This window comes from Somniosus microcephalus, unplaced genomic scaffold (assembly GCF_052327205.1).
Source record: "Somniosus microcephalus isolate GS21.2 unplaced genomic scaffold, FLI_Smic_1.0 scaffold236, whole genome shotgun sequence".
In the NCBI taxonomy this organism is placed as follows: domain Eukaryota; kingdom Metazoa; phylum Chordata; class Chondrichthyes; order Squaliformes; family Somniosidae; genus Somniosus; species Somniosus microcephalus.
Window position 1 is genome coordinate 318,493 of NW_028225423.1, and position 18,092 is coordinate 336,584.

Genomic DNA, 18,092 nt, shown 5'->3' on the forward strand with positions numbered 1-18,092 from the left:
AGTAAAGCTGTCTTTAAACCAGCCCATCAAAAACTCCCAGGGCAGGAACAACACGGGTTAGATACAGAGTGAAGCTCCCTCTACACTGTCCCATCAAACACTCCCAAGGCAGGTACCGCACGGGTTAGATACAGAGTAAAGTTCCCTCTACACTGCCCCATCAAACACTCCCAAGGCAGGTACAGCATGGGTTAGATATAGAGTAATGCTCCCTCTACACTATCCCATCAAACACTCCCAAGGCACGTTCCGCACGGGTTAGATACAGAGTAAAGTTCCCTCTACACTGCCCCATCAAACACTCCCAAGGCAGGTACAGCATGGGTTAGATATAGAGTAATGCTCCCTCTACACTATCCCATCAAACACTCCCAAGGCAGGTACTGCTCGGGTTAGATACAGAGTAAAGCTCCCTCTACGCTGTCCCATCAAACACTCCCAAGGCAGGTACAGCACGGGTTAGATATAGAGTAAAGCTCCCTCTACACTGTCCCATCAAACACTCCCAAGGCAGGTACCGCACGGGTTAGATACAGATAAAAAAGCTCCCTCTACACTGTCCCATCAAACATTCCCAAGGCAGGTGCTGCACGGGTTAGATATAGAGTAATGCTCCCTCTACACTGTCCCATCAAACACTCCCAGGGCTATGGGGAGTGAACGTGGCAGTGGGGTTAGTTTGGGAATGATGCAGGGCTATGGGCAGAGAGTGGGGCAGAGGGATTAGTTTGGAATTGATGCAGGGCTATCGGGAGAGAGAGAGGCATTGGGAAAAGTTTGGGATTGATGCAGGGCTATGGGGAGAGAGTTTGGCAGTGGGATTAGTTTGGGATTGATTCAGGGCTATGGGGGGAGTGCAGGGCAGTGGGATTAGTTTGGGATCAAGACAGAGCTATGGGGGGAAAGCAAGGCAGTCGGATTAGTTTCGGGATTGATACAGGGCTATGGGGAGAAAGCGGGGCAGTGGGATTAGTTTGGATATAACACAGGGCTATGAGGAGAAAGCGGGGCAGTGGGATTAGTTTGGATATAACACAGGGCTATGGGGAGAAAGCGGGCAGTGGGATTTGTTTGGATATAACACAGGGCTATGGGGAGTCAGCAGGGCAGTGGGATTAGTTTGGGATTGATACAGGGCTATGGGGAGAGAGCAGGGCAGTGGAATTAGTTTGGGGATTGAAACAGGGCTATGGGGAGAGAGCGGGGTATTGGGATAAGTTTGGGATTGATACAGGACTATGGGGAGAGAGTGGGGCTTTGGGATTAGTTTTGGATTGATACAGGGCTGTCGGGAGTGAGCGGGGCACTGGGATTAGTTTGTGATTGATACAGGGCTATGGGGAGTGAGCGGGGCAGTGGGATTATTTTGCGGATTGATACAGGGCTATGGGGAGAGAGCGGGGCAGTGGGATTAGTTTGGGGATTGATACAGGGCAATGGGGAGACAGCGGGGCAGTTTGATTAGTTTGGGATTGATACAGGACTATGGGGAGAGAGCGGGACAGTGGGATTAGCTTGGGGATTGATACAGGGCTATGGGGAGAGAGCGGGGCAGTGGGATTAGTTTGGGGATTGATACAGGGCTATGGGGAGTGAGCGGGGCAGTGGGAATAGTTTGGGATTGATACAGGGCTATCCGGAGAGAGCGGGGCAGTGGGATTAGTTTGGGATTTGATACAGGGCTATGGGGTGAGAGCGGGGCAGTGTGATTTGTTTGGGATTGATACAGGGCTATGGGGAGAGTGCAGGGCAGTGGGATTAGTTTGGGATTGATACAGAGCTATGGGGAGAGAGCGGGGCAGTGGGATTAGTTTGGGGATTAATGCAGGGCTATGGGGAGAGAGCAGGGCAGTGGGATTAGTTTGGGGATTGATACAGGGCTATGGGGAGAGAGCGGGGCAGTGGGATTAGTTTGGGATTGATACAGGGCTATGGGGAGAGAGCGGGGCAGTGGGATTAGTTTGGGATTGATACAGGGCTATGGGGAGAGAGCAGGGCAGTGGAATTAGTTTGGGGATTGAAACAGGGCTATGGGGAGAGAGCGGGGCATTGGGATTAGTTTTGGATTGATACAGGGCTATCGGGAGTGAGCGGGGCACTGGGATTAGTTTGTGATTGATACAGGGCTATGGGGAGTGAGCGGGGCAGTGGGATTATTTTGCGGATTGATACAGGGCTATGGGGAGAGAGCGGGGCAGTGGGATTAGTTTGGGGATTGATACAGGGCTATGGGGAGTGAGCGGGGCAGTGGGAATAGTTTGGGATTGATACAGGGCAATGGGGAGACAGCGGGGCAGTTTGATTAGTTTGGGATTGATACAGGACTATGGGGAGAGAGCGGGACAGTGGGATTAGCTTGGGGATTGATACAGGGCTATGGGGAGAGAGCGGGGCAGTGGGATTAGTTTGGGGATTGATACAGGGCTATGGGGAGTGAGCGGGGCAGTGGGAATAGTTTGGGATTGATACAGGGCTATCCGGAGAGAGCGGGGCAGTGGGATTAGTTTGGGATTTGATACAGGGCTATGGGGTGAGAGCGGGGCAGTGTGATTTGTTTGGGATTGATACAGGGCTATGGGGAGAGTGCAGGGCAGTGGGATTAGTTTGGGATTGATACAGAGCTATGGGGAGGGAGCGGGGCAGTGGGATTAGTTTGGGGATTGATACAGGGCTATGGGGAGAGAGCGGGGCGGTGTGATTAGTTTGGAATTGATACAGGGCAATCGGAAGAGAGCGGGGCAGTGGGATTCGTTTGGGGATTGATACAGGGCTATGGGGTGAGAGCAGGGCAGTCTGATTAGTTTGGGATTGATACAGGGTTATCGGGAGCGAGCGAGGCATTGGGAATAGTTTGGGATTGATACAGGGCTATCGGGAGAGATCGGGGCAATGTGATTAGTTTGGGATTGATACAGGGCTATGGGGAGGGAGTGGGGCTTTGGAATTAGTTTAGGATTGATACAGGCCTATCGGGAGTGAGCGGGGCACTGGGATTAGTTTGGGATTGATACAGGGCTTTGGGGAGTGAGCGGGGCAGTGGGATTAGTTTGCGGATTGATACAGGGCTATGGGGAGTGAGCGGGGCAGTGGGATTAGTTTGGGATTGATACAGGGCTATAGGGAGAGAGCGGGGCAGTGGGAATAGTTTGGGATTGATACAGGGCTATGGGGAGAGAGCGGGGCAGTTGGATTAGTTTGGGATTGATAAACGGCTATGGGGAGAGAGCGGGGCAATGGGATTAGTTTTGGGGATTGATACAGGGCTATGGGGAGATAGCGGGGCAGTGGGATTAGTTTGGGATTGATGCAGGACTATGGGGAGAGAGCGGGGCAGTGGGATTAGTTTAGGATTGATGTAGGGCTATGGGGGGAGAGCAGGGCAGTGGGATTAGGTTGGGGACTGATACAGGGCAATTGGGAGAGAGCGGGGCAGTGGGATTAGGTTGCGGACTGATACAGGGCTATGGGGAGAGAGCGGGGCAGTGGGATTAGGTTGGCAATTGATAAAGGGCTAACAGGAGAGAGCAGGGCAGTGGGATTAGTTTGGGACTGAGACAGAGGGTTGTCAAGTAGCTGTTCCCAGTCCACTTTGGACAGATCCTGCCTTATCATATTAAAATCGGCCTGTTGTTTGCTAAATTTCCCCACTGAACTCATTGTTAATCTGCTTTATCAAAACGTGCCTGGATCTCCTGGTATATTTCAATACTGAACCTCGGTAGATTAAATGAAAGTGTTACCGTGAATTGATTTAATGCAGAGGAGGGATTCACATGCGGATGAATGTTGGTCTGCAGATATCTGGGTACACCGTAGAAAAATGAAGCAAATAAAAGACAATTAAAGTCTGTTCTGGGTATTTTTACTGAGATTTGAATGAATTTTAGGCCGTGAGACTCACTGTCTTATGCACAGGAGTGAAGGATTACATCAAACAAAGATAATGGCCCTGAAATCATGGTCCCCGTACCAACGACTTAGGCCTTGGTAGAGGCCCCGCAAGTTCCGTGTTTCCGTCTGCGCTGTGTGTGTGCTGAATCCCCGGACTTGCAATCTATCAAGGTTTGCTACAGAATCGATAGAGAAAAGCTCTCTTTAAACCAGCCCATCAAAAACTCCCAGGGCAGGAACAACACGGGTTAGATACAGAGTGAAGCTCCCTCTACACTGTCCCATCAAACACTCCCATGGCAGGGACTGCACGGGTCAGATACAGAGTAAAGCTCCCTCTATGCTGTCCCATCAAACACTCCCAAGGCAGGTACAGCACGGGTTAGATATAGAGTAATGCTCCCTCTACACTGTCCCATCAAACACTCCCAAGGCAGGTACCGCACGGGTTAGATACAGACAAAAAGCTCCCTCTACACTGTCCCATCAAACATTCCCAAGGCAGGTGCTGCACGGGTTAGATATATATAGTAATGCTCCCTCTACACTGTCCCATCAAACACTCCCAGGGGTATGGGGAGAGAACGTGGCAGTGGGGTTAGTTTGGAAATGATGCAGGGCTATGGGCAGAGACTGTGGCAGAGGGATTAGTTTGGAATTGATGCAGGGCTATGGGGGGAGAGCAGGGCCGTGGGGTTAGTTTGGGATCAAGACAGAGCTATGGGGGGAAAGCGAGGCACTGGGATTAGTTTGGGATTGATACAGGGCTATGGGGAGAGAGCGGGGCAGTGGGATTAGATTGGGGATTGATACAGGGCTATGGGGAGTCAGCAGGGCCGTGGGATTAGTTTGGGCATTGATACAGGGTATGGGGAGAGAGCGGGGCAGTGGGATTAGTTTGGGGATTGATACAGGGCTATGGGGAGAGAGCAGGGCAGTGGGATTAGTTTGGGGATTGATACAGGGCTATGGGGATAGAGCGGGGCAGTGGGATTAGTTTGGGATTGTTACAGGGCTATGGGGAGAGAGCAGGGCAGTGGGATTAGTTTGGGATTGATAAAGGGCTATGGGGAGAGAGCGGGGCAGTGGGATTAGTTTGGGATTGATACAGGGCTATGGGGAGAGAGCGGGGCAGTGGGATTAGTTTGGGGATTGAAACAGGGCTATGGGGAGAGAGCGGGGCATTGGGATTAGTTTGGGATTGATACAGGACTATGGGGAGAGAGTGGGGCTTTGGGATTAGTTTTGGATTCATACAGGGCTATCGGGAGTGAGCGGGGCACTGGGATTAGTTTGGGATTGATACAGGGCTATGGGGAGTGAGCGGGGCAGCGGGATTAGTTTGCGGATTGATACAGGGCTATTGGGAGAGATCGGGGCAGTGTGATTAGTTTGGGATTGATACAGGGCTATGGGGTTTTGTATATTCCACATGTCCTGTGCTTGAAGTCTCTGACATTGGCCAGACATTGTTTTAGCATTTCATTGTCTTGGGCTGTTTACTATGAACATCTTTACCTGTTTCTGATCTACACAGGATGCAACAGATCAGAAAAACCTCCATTCAACAATGCGAATTCCTGTCTCTGCAAAGACATCATGCTGTTCCACAATGCAGGAATGTCGCAAACAGCTTTTGCTAGCTGAGATCAACTTTAACCATTCAAACCTTTCAGGTAAAGAAGCTTCTAGATTCCGAGCCACAAATTGAATCGTTTAAGACAGAAAGAATGTCACAGAAATGTGATTTATTGCTGTTATTTTACAATTTACAAATATACACACAATTTGTGTCACTGAATTATAAACAAAAAGCAGGCAAAGCTATGACTTAACAGAAATAAACACTTGTTTTTCTTCCTGGACAGCAAAACCAGTCAGACTGACTTGCAAATGTTTACTGATATGTTGACGTAAAGATTTATAATTGACCAATTTCGCTTCTAATGTTTTTCTCTCAAACATTCTCCACAATATTAATCCCTGCTCTTGTCACAAGGAGTGTTGAATTATTTTAGGTACTTCGCAATTAAAAGCAGGAAACAAACTTCATTATACTCACAAATTTTAATCTCCTATTTCAAACATTCAAACCAAATCGAATTGTACGTTATCACTTTAATCAATGTATTTTCTGTGTCTCTCTCAATAAACAAAGAGTGGTTTCTTCTAAAGTAGCTTCCTGCAATTTTTATACATCATTACATAACTCTTGCTTCAATTAACACTCCACTAAATGTTTAAGAGGAAATCTATATTTACGTTATTCCTGCGACTTGTTAGGACTATCGAACGAGACATTATAAAATGGTTTGTGTTTTTCCCCTTTCTTGGTTCTCTTCCTAAATGTCTTAATGGTATATTTTTAAAAAGTCATTAAAAAGTAATCTGTAACTCCTACAAATCCTCCCCTACCTTCCCCCTCCACAACACCATGGTTGCAAGTTTGTGTAAAGCTACTCACTTTAGTCAATCACTCAAAATCAAATCTTGAGATATTTCAATTTGAAAACATTTTAACCATTTCAGAGCACTTTAAAAGCGTTTGGACTTCAAGACCTGGTTGAAACTTGTTTAGGTGAGGGGAAAATTGGCTTTTGCTTCAGTCTCTTCCAAAATCATGTTCGAAACTTAGGGGGAAAAAGTGTTTTTTACACTCATTTTTGGTGAAAAGTTCATTAAAAATCGTTAAAATCTTTCAAGTCTCACTGCAGCTTTGACAGAAGAAGTTGCTCCAAGTTTCTCCTTCCCCCTTCAATGCTGTCGTTAAACATCCGACAAAATAAAGTCTAATTCCAAACGGAGCTCCAATCAGAAAGTGAATAAAGTGGTTAAACTTCCTAAGAAGGCGGCGAGGTTATCTATCCCCAGCCTTGGCGATGAGCTGGGATCAGTTTTTGGAGATGTTGTTTCCTCTTTTTCTGTTGCCGTTCCCTCCGTCTCTAAGAGTCTGAGGTACAAACGGGGGCACAAACTACTTCCCTTTCTCGCAACATGATTTAAATAACCCTGGCTGATTTCCCTCTCTCTCTAACCCAGGGGTCACTGGACAATGATCAGGAGCAGGAACCCTGGCTGATTTTCCCCTCTCTCTAACCCAGGGGTCACTGGGCAGTGATCAGGAGCAGGAACCCTGCCTGATTTCCCCTCTCTCTAACCCAGGGATCACTGGACAGAGATCAGGAGCACGAACCCTGGCTCATTTCCCCTCTCTCTAACCCACGGGTCACTGGACAATGATCAGGAGCATGAACCCTGGATGGTTCCCCCTCTCTCTAGGTCACTGGACAATGATCAGGAGCTGGAACCCTGGCTGATTTCCCTCTCTCTCTAACCCAGGGGTCACTGGATAGTGATCAGGAGCATGAACCCTGGCTGATTTCCCCTCTCTCTCTAACCCAGGTGTCACTGGACTGTGATAAGGAGCAGGAACCCTGGCTGATTTCACCTGTCTCTCTAACCCAGGGGTCACTGGACTGTGATCAGGAGCAGGAACCCTGGCTGATTTCCCCTCTCTCTCTAAACCAGGGGTCACTGGGCAGTGATCAGGAGCAGGAACCCAGGCTGATTTCCCCTCTCTCTAACCCAGGGGTCACTGGACAGTGATCAGGAGCATGAATCCTGGCTGATTTCCCCTCTCTCTCTAACCCAGAGGTCACTGGGCAGTGATCAGGAGCAGGAACCCTGGCTGATTTCCCCTCTCTCTCTAACCCAGGGGTCACTGGACAGTGATCAGGAGCAGGAACCCTGGCTGATTTCCCCTCTCTCTAACCGAGGGGTCACTGGACTGTGATCAGGAGCAGGAACCCTGGCTGATTTCCCCTCTCTCTCTAACCCAGGGTTCACTGGACTGTAATCAGGAGCAGGAACCCTGGCTGCTTTCATCTCTCTCTAACCCAAGGGTCATTGGACAGTGATCAGGAGCACGAACCCTGGCTGATTTCCCCTCTCTCTAACCCAGGGGTCACTGGACTGTGATCAGGAGCAGGAACCCTGGCTGATTTCCCCTCTATCTCTAACCCAGGGGTCACTGGACAGTGATCAGGAGCAGGAACCCTGGCTGGTTCCCCCTCTCTCTAAACCAGGGGTCACTGGGCTGTGATCAGGAGCAGGAACCCTGGCTGATTTCCCCTCTCTCTAACCCAGGGGTCACTGGGCAGTGATCAGGAGCATGAATCCTGGCTGATTTCCCTCTCTCTCTAACCCAGGGGTCACTGGGCAGTGATCAGGAGCAGGAACCCGGGCTGATTTCCCCTCTCTCTAACCCAGGGTTCACTGGATAGTGATCAGGAGCATGAACCCTGGCTGATTTCCCTCTCTCTCTAACCCAGGGGTCACTGGGCAGTGATCAGGAGCAGGAACCCAGGCTGACTTCCCTTCTCTCTAACCAGGCGTCACTGGATAGTGTTCAGGAGCAGGAACCCTGGCTGCTTTCACCTCTCTCTCTAACCCAAGGGTCGTTGGACAGTGATCAGGAGCACGAACCCTGGCTGATTTCCCTCTCTCTCTAACCCAGGGGTCACTGGACAGTGATCAGGAGCAGGAACCCTGGCTGATTTCCCCTCTCTCTCTAACCCAGGTTTCACTGGACAGTGATCAGGAGCAGGAACCCTGGCTGGTTCCCCCTCTCTCTAACTCAGGGGTCACTGGATAGTGATCAGGAGCTGGAACCCGGGCTTGTTTCCCCTCTCTCTAACCCAGGGGTTAATGGACAATGATCAGGAGCAGGAACTCTCGCTGATTTCCCTCTCTCTCTAACCAGGGGTCACTGGATAGTGATCAGGAGCATGAACCCTGGCTGATTTCACCTGTCTCTCTAACCCAGGGGTCACTGGACAATGATCAGGAGCAAGAACCCTGGCTGATTTCCCCTCTCTCTAACCCAGGAGTCACTGGACAGTGATCAGGAGCAGGAACCCTGGCTGGTTCCGCCTCTCTCTAACCCAGGGGTCACTGGACTGTAATCAGGAGCAGGAACCCTGGCTGATTTCCCCTCTCTCTAACCCAGGGTTCACTGGACTGTAATCAGGAGCTAGAACCCGGGCTGATTTCCCCTCTCTCTAACCCAGGAGTCACTGGACAGTGATCAGGAGCACGAACCCTGGCTGATTTCCCTCTCTCTCTCACCCAGGTGTCACTGGACTGTGATCAGGAGCAGGAACCCTGGCTGATTTCCCTCTCTCTCTATCCCAGGGGTCACTGGACTGTGATCAGGAGCACGAACCCTGGCTGATTTCCTCTCTCTCTAACTCAGGGGTCACTGGGCAGTGATCAGCAGCAGGAACCCAGGCTGATTGCCCTCTCTCTCTAAACCAGGGGTCACTGGACTGTGATCAGGAGCAGGAACCCTGGCTGATTTCCCCTCTCTCTAACCCAGGGGTCACTGGGCAGTGATCAGGAGCAGGAACCCTGGCTGATTTCCCCTCTCTCTAACCCAGGGGTCACTGGGCAGTGATCAGGAGCAGAAACCCTGGCTGATTTCCCCTCTCTAACCCAGGGGTCACTGGACAGTGATCAGGAGCAGGAACCCTGGCTGAATTCCCCTCTCTCTCTAACCCAGGGGTCACTGGGCAGTGATCAGGAGCAGGAACCCAGGCTGATTTCCACTCTCTCTCACCCAGGGTTCACTGGGCAGTGATCAGGAGCAGGAACACTGGCTGATTTCCCTCTCTCTCTAACCCAGGGGTCACTGGGCAGTGATCAGGAGCAGGAATCCTGGCTGATTTCACCTCTCTCTAACCCAGGGGTCAGTGGATAGTGATCAGGAGCATGAACCCTGGCTGATTTCCCCTCTCTCTAACCCAGGGTTCACTGGACTGTGATCAGGAGCAGGAATCCTGGCTGATTTCCCTCTCTCTCTAACCCAGGGGTCAGTGGATAGTGATCAGGAGCATGAACCCTGGCTGATTTCCCCTCTCTCTAACCCAGGGGTCACTGGACTGTGATCAGGAGCATGAACCCTGGCTGATTTCCCTCTCTCTCTAACCCAGGGTTCACTGTGCAGTGATCAGGAGCAGGAACCCTGGCTGATTTCCCTCTCTCTCTAACCCAGGGGTCACTGGGCAGTGATCAGGAGCTGGAACCCCGGCTGATTTTCCCTCTCTCTAACCCAGGGGTCACTGGACTGTGATCAGGAGCATGAACCCTGGCTGATTTCGCTCTCTCTCTAACCCAGGGGTCACTGGACTGTGATCAGGAGCAGGAACCCTGGCTGATTTCCCTCTCTCTCTAACCCAGGGGTCACTGGACTGTGATCAGGAGCAGGAACCCTGGCTGATTTCCCCTCTCTCTAACCCAGGGATCTCTGGATAGTGATCAGGAGCAGGAACCCTGGCTGATTTCCACTCTCTAACCCAGGAGTCACTGGACAGTGATCAGGAGCATGAACCCTGGCTGATTTCCCCTCTCTCTCTAACCCAGGGGTCACTGGACTGTGATCAGGAGCAGGAACCCAGGCTGATTTCCACTCTCTCAACCCAGGGTTCACTGGACAATGATCAGGAGCAGGAACCCTGGCTGATTTCCCCTCTCTCTAACCCAGGGGTCACTGGGCAGTGATCAGGAGCAGGAACCCTGGCTGATTTCACCTCTCTCTCTAACCCAGGGGTCACTGGACAGTGATCAGGAGCAGGAACCCTGGCTGATTTCCCTCTCTCTCTAAACCAGGGGTCACTGGGCAGTGATCAGGAGCAGGAACCCTGGCTGATTTCACCTCTCTCTCTAACCCAGGGGTCACTGGACAGTGATCAGGAGCAGGAACCCTGGCTGATTTCCCTCTCTCTCTAACCCAGGGGTCACTGGGCAGTGATCAGGAGCAGGAACCCTGGCTGATTTCCCCTCTCTCTAACCCAGGGGTCACTGGGCAGTGATCAGGAGCAGGAACCCTGGATGATTTCCCCTCTCTCTAACCCAGGGGTCACTGGACAGCGATCAGGAGCAGGAACCCTGGCTGATTCCCCCTCTCTCCAAGCCAGTGGTCATTGGGCAGTGATCAGGAGCAGGTACCCTGGCTGATTTCCCCTCTCTCTCTAACCCAGGGGTCACTGGACTGTGATCAGGAGCAGGAACCCTGGCTGATTTCACCTCTCTCTCTAACCCAGGGGTCACTGGACAGTGATCAGGAGCAAGAACCCTGGCTGATTTCCCCTCTCTCTCTAACCCAGGGTTCACTGGACTGTAATCAGGAGCAGGAACCCTGGCTGCTTTCACCTCTCTCTCTAACCCAAGGGTCATTGGACAGTGATCAGGAGCACGAACCCTGGCTGATTTCCCCTCTCTCTAACCCAGGGGTCACTGGACTGTGATCAGGAGCAGGAACCCTGGCTGATTTCCCCTCTCTCTCTAACCCAGGGGTCACTGGACTGTGATCAGGAGCAGGAACCCTGGCTGATTTCCCCTCTCTCTCTAACCCAGGGGTCACTGGACAGTGATCAGGAGCAGGAACCCTGGCTGATTTCCCCTCTCTCTCTAACCCAGGGTTCACTGGACTGTAATCAGGAGCAGGAACCCTGGCTGCTTTCACCTCTCTCTCTAACCCAAGGGTCATTGGACAGTGATCAGGAGCACGAACCCTGGCTGATTTCCCCTCTCTCTAACCCAGGGGTCACTGGACTGTGATCAGGAGCAGGAACCCTGGCTGATTTCCCCTCTCTCTCTAACCCAGGGGTCACTGGACTGTGATCAGGAGCAGGAACCCTGGCTGATTTCCCCTCTCTCTCTAACCCAGGGGTCACTGGACAGTGATCAGGAGCAGGAACCCTGGCTGATTTCCCCTCTCTCTCTAACCCAGGGGTCACTGGACAGTGATCAGGAGCAGGAACCCTGGCTGGTTCCCCCTCTCTCTAACTCAGGGGTCACTGGATAGTGATCAGGAGCTGGAACCCGGGCTGGTTTCCCCTCTCTCTAACCCAGGGGTTAATGGACAATGATCAGGAGCAGGAACTCTCGCTGATTTCCCTCTCTCTCTAACCAGGGGTCACTGGATAGTGATCAGGAGCATGAACCCTGGCTGATTTCACCTGTCTCTCTAACCCAGGGGTCACTGGACAATGATCAGGAGCAGGAACCCTGGCTGATTTCCCCTCTCTCTAACCCAGGAGTCACTGGACAGTGATCAGGAGCAGGAACCCTGGCTGGTTCCCCCTCTCTCTAACCCAGGGGTCACTGGACTGTAATCAGGAGCAGGAACCCTGGCTGATTTCCCCTCTCTCTAACCCAGGGTTCACTGGACTGTAATCAGGAGCTGGAACCCGGGCTGATTTCCCCTCTCTCTAACCCAGGAGTCACTGGACAGTGATCAGGAGCACGAACCCTGGCTGATTTCCCTCTCTCTCTCACCCAGGTGTCACTGGACTGTGATCAGGAGCAGGAACCCTGGCTGATTTCCCTCTCTCTCTATCCCAGGGGTCACTGGACTGTGATCAGGAGCAGGAACCCCAGCTGATTTCCTCTCTCTCTAACTCAGGGGTCACTGGGCAGTGATCAGCAGCAGGAACCCAGGCTGATTGCCCTCTCTCTCTAAACCAGGGGTCACTGGACTGTGATCAGGAGCAGGAACCCTGGCTGATTTCCCCTCTCTCTAACCCAGGGGTCACTGGGCAGTGATCAGGAGCAGGAACCCTGGCTGATTTCCCCTCTCTCTAACCCAGGGGTCACTGGGCAGTGATCAGGAGCAGAAACCCTGGCTGATTTCCCCTCTCTAACCCAGGGGTCACTGGACAGTGATCAGGAGCAGGAACCCTGGCTGAATTCCCCTCTCTCTCTAACCCAGGGGTCACTGGGCAGTGATCAGGAACAGGAACCCTGGCTGAATTCCCCTCTCTCTCTAACCCAGGGTTCACTGGGCAGTGATCAGGAGCAGGAACACTGGCTGATTTCCCTCTCTCTCTCTAACCCAGGGGTCACTGGGCAGTGATCAGGAGCAGGAATCCTGGCTGATTTCACCTCTCTCTAACCCAGGGGTCAGTGGATAGTGATCAGGAGCATGAACCCTGGCTGATTTCCCCTCTCTCTAACCCAGGGTTCACTGGACTGTGATCAGGAGCAGGAATCCTGGCTGATTTCCCTCTCTCTCTAACCCAGGGGTCAGTGGATAGTGATCAGGAGCATGAACCCTGGCTGGTTTCCCCTCTCTCTAACCCAGGGGTCACTGGACTGTGATCAGGAGCATGAACCCTGGCTGATTTCCCTCTCTCTCTAACCCAGGGTTCACTGTGCAGTGATCAGGAGCAGGAACCCTGGCTGATTTCCCTCTCTCTCTAACCCAGGGGTCACTGGGCAGTGATCAGGAGCTGGAACCCCGGCTGATTTTCCCTCTCTCTAACCCAGGGGTCACTGGACTGTGATCAGGAGCATGAACCCTGGCTGATTTCGCTCTCTCTCTAACCCAGGGGTCACTGGACTGTGATCAGGAGCAGGAACCCTGGCTGATTTCCCTCTCTCTCTAACCCAGGGGTCACTGGACTGTGATCAGGAGCAGGAACCCTGGCTGATTTCCCCTCTCTCTAACCCAGGGATCTCTGGATAGTGATCAGGAGCAGGAACCCTGGCTGATTTCCCCTCTCTCTAACCCAGGGGTCACTGGGCAGTGATCAGGAGCAGGAACCCTGGCTGATTTCACCTCTCTCTCTAACCCAGGGGTCACTGGACAGTGATCAGGAGCAGGAACCCTGGCTGATTTCCCTCTCTCTCTAACCCAGGGGTCACTGGGCAGTGATCAGGAGCAGGAACCCTGGCTGATTTCACCTCTCTCTCTAACCCAGGGGTCACTGGACAGCGATCAGGAGCAGGAACCCTGGCTGATTTCCCCTCTCTCTCTAACCCAGGGGTCACTGGACAGTGATCAGGAGCAGGAACCCTGGCTGATTTCCCCTCTCTCTCTAACCCAGGGGTCACTGGACAGTGATCAGGAGCAGGAACCCTGGCTGGTTCCCCCTCTCTCTAACTCAGGGGTCACTGGATAGTGATCAGGAGCTGGAACCCGGGCTGGTTTCCCCTCTCTCTAACCCAGGGGTTAATGGACAATGATCAGGAGCAGGAACTCTCGCTGATTTCCCTCTCTCTCTAACCAGGGGTCACTGGATAGTGATCAGGAGCATGAACCCAGGCTGATTTCACCTGTCTCTCTAACCCAGGGGTCACTGGACAATGATCAGGAGCAGGAACCCTGGCTGATTTCCCCTCTCTCTAACCCAGGAGTCACTGGACAGTGATCAGGAGCAGGAACCCTGGCTGGTTCCCCCTCTCTCTAACCCAGGGGTCACTGGACTGTAATCAGGAGCAGGAACCCTGGCTGATTTCCCCTCTCTCTAACCCAGGGTTCACTGGACTGTAATCAGGAGCTGGAACCCAGGCTGATTTCCCCTCTCTCTAACCCAGGAGTCACTGGACAGTGATCAGGAGCACGAACCCTGGCTGATTTCCCTCTCTCTCTCACCCAGGTGTCACTGGACTGTGATCAGGTGCAGGAACCCTGGCTGATTTCCCTCTCTCTCTATCCCAGGGGTCACTGGACAGTGATCAGGAGCTGGAACCCTGGCTGATTTCCCTCTCTCTCTCACCCAGGTGTCACTGGACTGTGATCAGGAGCAGGAACCCTGGCTGATTTCCCTCTCTCTCTATCCCAGGGGTCACTGGACTGTGATCAGGAGCAGGAACCCCAGCTGATTTCCTCTCTCTCTAACTCAGGGGTCACTGGGCAGTGATCAGCAGCAGGAACCCAGGCTGATTGCCCTCTCTCTCTAAACCAGGGGTCACTGGACTGTGATCAGGAGCAGGAACCCTGGCTGATTTCCCCTCTCTCTAACCCAGGGGTCACTGGGCAGTGATCAGGAGCAGGAACCCTGGCTGATTTCCCCTCTCTCTAACCCAGGGGTCACTGGGCAGTGATCAGGAGCAGAAACCCTGGCTGATTTCCCCTCTCTAACCCAGGGGTCACTGGACAGTGATCAGGAGCAGGAACCCTGGCTGAATTCCCCTCTCTCTCTAACCCAGGGGTCACTGGGCAGTGATCAGGAGCAGGAACCCAGGCTGATTTCCACTCTCTCTCACCCAGGGTTCACTGGGCAGTGATCAGGAGCAGGAACACTGGCTGATTTCCCTCTCTCTCTAACCCAGGGGTCACTGGGCAGTGATCAGGAGCAGGAATCCTGGCTGATTTCACCTCTCTCTAACCCAGGGGTCAGTGGATAGTGATCAGGAGCATGAACCCTGGCTGATTTCCCCTCTCTCTAACCCAGGGTTCACTGGACTGTGATCAGGAGCAGGAATCCTGGCTGATTTCCCTCTCTCTCTAACCCAGGGGTCAGTGGATAGTGATCAGGAGCATGAACCCTGGCTGATTTCCCCTCTCTCTAACCCAGGGGTCACTGGACTGTGATCAGGAGCATGAACCCTGGCTGATTTCCCTCTCTCTCTAACCCAGGGTTCACTGTGCAGTGATCAGGAGCAGGAACCCTGGCTGATTTCCCTCTCTCTCTAACCCAGGGGTCACTGGGCAGTGATCAGGAGCTGGAACCCCGGCTGATTTTCCCTCTCTCTAACCCAGGGGTCACTGGACTGTGATCAGGAGCATGAACCCTGGCTGATTTCGCTCTCTCTCTAACCCAGGGGTCACTGGACTGTGATCAGGAGCAGGAACCCTGGCTGATTTCCCTCTCTCTCTAACCCAGGGGTCACTGGACTGTGATCAGGAGCAGGAACCCTGGCTGATTTCCCCTCTCTCTAACCCAGGGATCTCTGGATAGTGATCAGGAGCAGGAACCCTGGCTGATTTCCCCTCTCTAACCCAGGAGTCACTGGACAGTGATCAGGAGCATGAACCCTGGCTGATTTCCCCTCTCTCTCTAACCCAGGGGTCACTGGACTGTGATCAGGAGCAGGAACCCAGGCTGATTTCCACTCTCTCAACCCAGGGTTCACTGGACAATGATCAGGAGCAGGAACCCTGGCTGATTTCCCCTCTCTCTAACCCAGGGGTCACTGGGCAGTGATCAGGAGCAGGAACCCTGGCTGATTTCACCTCTCTCTCTAACCCAGGGGTCACTGGACAGTGATCAGGAGCAGGAACCCTGGCTGATTTCCCTCTCTCTCTAACCCAGGGGTCACTGGGCAGTGATCAGGAGCAGGAACCCTGGCTGATTTCACCTCTCTCTCTAACCCAGGGGTCACTGGACAGTGATCAGGAGCAGGAACCCTGGCTGATTTCCCTCTCTCTCTAACCCAGGGGTCACTGGGCAGTGATCAGGAGCAGGAACCCTGGCTGATTTCCCCTCTCTCTAACCCAGGGGTCACTGGGCAGTGATCAGGAGCAGGAACCCTGGCTGATTCCCCTCTCTCTAACCCGGGGTCACTGGACAGCGATCAGGAGCAGGAACCCTGGCTGATTCCCCCTCTCTCCAAGCCAGTGGTCATTGGGCAGTGATCAGGAGCAGGTACCCTGGCTGATTTCCCCTCTCTCTCTAACCCAGGGGTCACTGGACTGTGATCAGGAGCAGGAACCCTGGCTGATTTCACCTCTCTCTCTAACCCAGGGGTCACTGGACAGTGATCAGGAGCAAGAACCCTGGCTGATTTCCCCTCTCTCTAACCCAGGGGTCACTGGACAATGATCAGGAGCAGGAACCCTGGCTGATTTCCCCTCTCTCTAACTCAGGGGTCACTGGACAGTGATCAGGAGCAGGAACCCTGGCTGATTTCCCCTCTCTCTAACCCAGGGGTCACTGGACAATGATCAGGAGCAGGAACCCAGGCTGAATTCCCCGCTCTCTAACCCAGTGGTTACTGGTCAGTGATCAGGAGCAGGAACCCTGGCTGATTTCCTGCTCTCTCTAACCCAGGAGTCACTGGGCAGTGATCAGGAGCAGGAACCCTGGCTGATTTCCCCTCTTTCCAACCCAGGGGTCACTGGGCAGTGATCAGGAGCAGGAACCCTGGCTGATTTCCCCTCTTTCCAACCCAGTGGTCACTGGTCAGTGATCAGGAGCAGGAACCCTGGCTGATTTCCTCCTCTCTCTAACCCAGGAGTCACTGGGCAGTGATCAGGAGCAGGAACCCCGGCTGATTTCCCCCTCTCTCTAACCCAGGGGTCACTGGACAGTGATCAGGAGCAGGAACCCTGGCTGATTTCCCTCTCTCTCTAACCCAGGGGTCACTGGGCAGTGATCAGGAGCAGGAACCCTGGCTGATTTCCCCTCTCTCTAACCCAGGGGTCATTGGGCAGTGATCAGGAGCAGGTACCCTGGCTGATTTCCCCTCTCTCTCTCTAACCCAGGGGTCACTGGACTGTGATCAGGAGCAGGAACCCTGGCTGATTTCACCTCTCTCTCTAACCCAGGGGTCACTGGACAGTGATCAGGAGCAAGAACCCTGGCTGATTTCCCCTCTCTCTAACCCAGGGGTCACTGGACAATGATCAGGAGAAGGAACCCTGGCTGATTTCCCCTCTCTCTAACTCAGGGGTCACTGGACAGTGATCAGGAGCAGGAACCCTGGCTGATTTCCCCTCTCTCTAACCCAGGGGTCACTGGACAATGATCAGGAGCAGGAACCCTGGCTGAATTCCCCGCTCTCTAACCCAGTGGTCACTGGTCAGTGATCAGGAGCAGGAACCCTGGCTGATTTCCTCCTCTCTCTAACCCAGGAGTCACTGGGCAGTGATCAGGAGCAGGAACACCGGCTGATTTCCCCCTCTCTCTAAACCAGGGGTCACTGGGCAGTGATCAGGAGCAGGAACCCTGGCTGATTTCCCCTCTTTCCAACCCAGGGGTCACTGGGCAGTGATCAGGAGCAGGAACCCTGGCTGATTTCCCCTCTCTCTAACCCAGGAGTCACTGGACAGTAATCAGGAGCAGGAACCCTGGCTGATTTCCCATCTCTCTCTAACCCATGGGTCACTGGACAGTGATCAGGAGCAGGAATCCTGGCTGATTTCCCATCTCTCTAACACAGAGATCACTGGATAGTGATCAGGAGCGGGATAAGCATGGGATTGATCCGGGGCAATGGGGAGTGAGCGTGGCAGTAGGATTAGTTTGTGATTGATACAGGGCTAGAGGAGAGAGCTGGGCAGTGGGATTAGTTTGGGATTGATACAGGGCTATGGGGAGAGAGGGTGCAGTGGGATTAGTTTGGATATAACACAGGGCTATGGGGTGAAAGCAGGGCAGTGGAAATAGTTTGTGATTGATACAGGGCTATGGGGA